Source organism: Mastacembelus armatus, chromosome 2, assembly GCF_900324485.2.
Source record: "Mastacembelus armatus chromosome 2, fMasArm1.2, whole genome shotgun sequence".
NCBI lineage: Eukaryota > Metazoa > Chordata > Actinopteri > Synbranchiformes > Mastacembelidae > Mastacembelus > Mastacembelus armatus.
The window spans coordinates 3,972,435-3,976,100 of NC_046634.1; positions in this window are offsets into that span (position 1 = coordinate 3,972,435).

Genomic DNA, 3,666 nt, shown 5'->3' on the forward strand with positions numbered 1-3,666 from the left:
TGTATTTTAAGCTGTGGGAGTTTACCGGAGCATGCCGTGCAAACAGCTGTGCGCTTCTTCTCATCAGTGCGCGCCCGCCCCCGTGCCCTTTACGCGCTCCCGCTGACACTCGCGCACAGAGCAAGTTTTAGTTCCATTTAGTTCCTGTTTCCAGCATTATTCTTGCCTGTTCTGGTATCCTTTCACCAGACAACATTCATTTTTGTCCTCAAAAATGCCCAACTAAAAAAAGAACTGTAGCGTACAATCAGTATGAGGTTACAGTGGCACAAACATGGTTAAAATGTAAGTTTTGTTTTGCCTCACATGTTGTTTTTCTAGAATAATAAAGCCAAAATAAGGCCGGTAAGGTGATCATGATAGCACTAAAACAAGCTGCTTTGCTTAGAAGAATAAAAAGAATCAAGAGACTTACAGTGGTGCTACAAATGCCAAAGCGTCCCCTCGGGCGGGACATGATTTTTAAAGGCTTGAATAAAACTATTAAATACGTAAATAATCTCAAACGTATGTAAACTTCTCAGAGAAGCTGAGACCGTTGAAGAGTTGCCGTCTAGGAAATCAATACTACACTAAAACCATTAAAGGTCAACTTTGTTCACAAAATGTGTCCTAATAACTCAAACAGAACAAAATCCTTTCAGCCTCTGTGCCGCTTCTTCCATGTCGTTGAAGCAGTAATGCTGAGTTCCAAATAAGCTTAATGTTTCTCCAGTAAGAGGGATTATTGCTGCAAGAAGGCTGTCTCCATGCTGCCACATTCAGAATGACTTGACTGTATACAGTATGCAAACATAACATGTTGTATTTTGCACTTACCTGTGTCCACAGACTGTTCTCATTCTCTTTCAACTTCTCTTCTGTATTATTAAGTGGTGGGTGGAGGAAGAGAAGGAGCCAGGGTTCTTTCCCTTGTAATCCCTTTTGAGCAGACAAGCCTACCACACCTACAGGCCCTGTCCAGTCATGTGATTTCACTTTATATGTCTGTGTTTGTGTGTGCTCTGTGGGTGGTGGGGTGAAAGTTCTTCACTAATCACAATGATGCTATGCACTGCTCCTTACAGAGCCTAAAATACTGAGACTCAAATGTTGCAGTGGCTATTATGCAGTTGCAGCATCACACAAAGCTCTTTCATTCATCTGCATATAGTAGGTGAGCAGTAACAGGCAGTTAAGTGGGAGTTTAAATAACATTAAGCACAGGGAACACATGTCCACACTGACTGTAATCTTGTAATCTCATTGTCTGCCAGTCTGTCAGCGGAGACTCAGTCGGTTTCTACAGTAGCTGACTGGAGTAAACATATCACTGAGTGACTCTCTAGGTTACTGCACCTCTTCTGATGACTAAGAGATGAACAGAAAGCCTGTTAGTCGCACCATCCAGTCTGCCGCTCTGCATCATCACTTATCGTGTTGTGAAAGGGACCATAGACTAGCTAAATGTGATGAATGCACCGTAGACTCGTGTAAACGCCATTTTCAAATATTTTTATGTAAACTGAGGAGATTTGTATCCAGTGTGCAGAATGTGTGTACATATATGCAAACTCATCTGGACTGTCTTTATTTTTCTACATTTCCTATAACACTGGCACTTATTCCAGGCCACACTAATATGGAATGTTACATGAAGTGACAAAGCCAACTGAAGACCTTCATTTAAGCAAAGTGAGATACTATTTCTGGCATCCCACAGCATGAACAAGGCTTCCACATTCATCACTCTGCTTCTAATGAAACATGCAGCAACAGTCACAGAGAGCTGCCAAGAAGGACGGGACAGCTGTGGAAACATTCACACTGGCAGAATATAACTAGGGACACACTGTATATAAGGAAGCATGTATTATATACACTTATATTAGGCTGCCAAATAACACATTATAATGAAATATTATACTCATAACAGACTGACATAGCACCACCATCTGGTAACCTGTCATGATTATTCATTTTGATATGATGGTGACAGGCCAGCTAATGGCCCTTGAACGTCCTGGTCCCGTGGTGGTGATATAGAACCAGAGAACCAAGGGGCACTGTGGCAAAGCCTATGCCAGACGAAGGTGTTTACTGGCCGGCTAATGGCCATTGAACGTCTTGCCCCTTGGTGTTGGTATAGAACCAGAGCACCAAGGGGCAGTTTGGTACAGCCTATGCCGGGCGACGGTGTCCACAGGCAGGCTAAGGTCAACTAGATGTCCCAGTCACCTGATGGTGGTGATGGAGAACCAAGGGGCACTTTGGTACAGCTCATGCCGGGTGAAGGCGCTCACAGACTGGCTAAGGGCGGCTGGACATCCCAGTCCCCCGGTGGTGGTGGAGAACCAAAGAACCCATGGGCACTGTGGCACAGCCCATGCCAGACAAAGGTTCTCTCTCCTCTTTCCACTCAGCCCAACCGGTCGAGGCAGATGGCCGCCCCAAACTGAGCCTGGATCTGCTGGAGGTTTTTTCTTCCGTTAAAGGGAGTTGTTCCTCTCCACTGTTGCCAAGTGCTGCTCATAAGGGATTTGTTGGGGTTTTTTTGTAAAGTGCTTTGAGATGATTTGTATTGAATTGAATTGAATTACATACACACACACACACACACACACACACACACACACACATACACACACACACACACACACATATATGTATTCTCAAAATAAGTTGACATAGTGAAGTGAAACTGCCCGTGTGAAAGTGATTTGCTACACTGAGCTCTTGGGTGTATCCACCTCTGCTAACTGTGACTCAAATGAAATTTTCATTTTCATGTCACATTTGTTTTTCTGTCTTTGAGTTTTGCTCATACTTCAGATATCAGAGTTTGGAGTTTTAGCTTCTCCATTTTGCTCCCAGTCACAGAAGCCAAGCGAATATAGTGTGTTATGTAACGGGCGTTGTGGTGTAATTTAGCAGACTTTCCACCAGGTGGCAGACATTCACAAGAAACCTGCAGAGGGAGTCGTGTAAAACCGATGTCTGCACACCAATGTGGTCTCCACGTGAGTACAAACGAGTCAGCCTTCTGACACCTCAATCTCCATCTCCCTTTCAGCACTGCGCCTGGAGAATATTCATTTTACCTAGTACCTTAAAAAACTCAATCTTTTACTATTCCCCTTGATACATCATTATGGCATTATGAGACTTTTATTTGTATGAACATGCAGGCAACATATTATTAAACTAAATTATGATCTTTATTGCAAGACGATGTTTAACCTCTTAAAGGTGCAGTAGTTTATGATTGAGGGTTTTGTGTTATTAAAGTAATAATAAACACATTTAACTTACATTTTATTTCTATCATTTCATTATTTGGAAAAGGGTACTATAGCTGCATGGCTCTCTATATAAGTCTAAATATGGTAACATTAAGGTTGGTTGTCATAAGGCAAGCAGTTACCAGAATAAAACAAATTTGAGCTACCAGTTAATTATATTCAGGATGAATGTAATTGTAATGTAATCAGTGCGTTTTGGAGGACTATTTTAGATCTTTCATATTAGAACATGTTGTTGTTCGTCCTCTGTGACTTTGGTGTTTTCTGGAAGTCTAGTCTGGCCATCTTGCCACAGCTTTAAAGACATTCATTCCCAGGCTGCGATGCACAACCAACCGGAAGCGCGGACTGATTTCACCTCGGCGACCAAGAGCTGCTAAAAAAA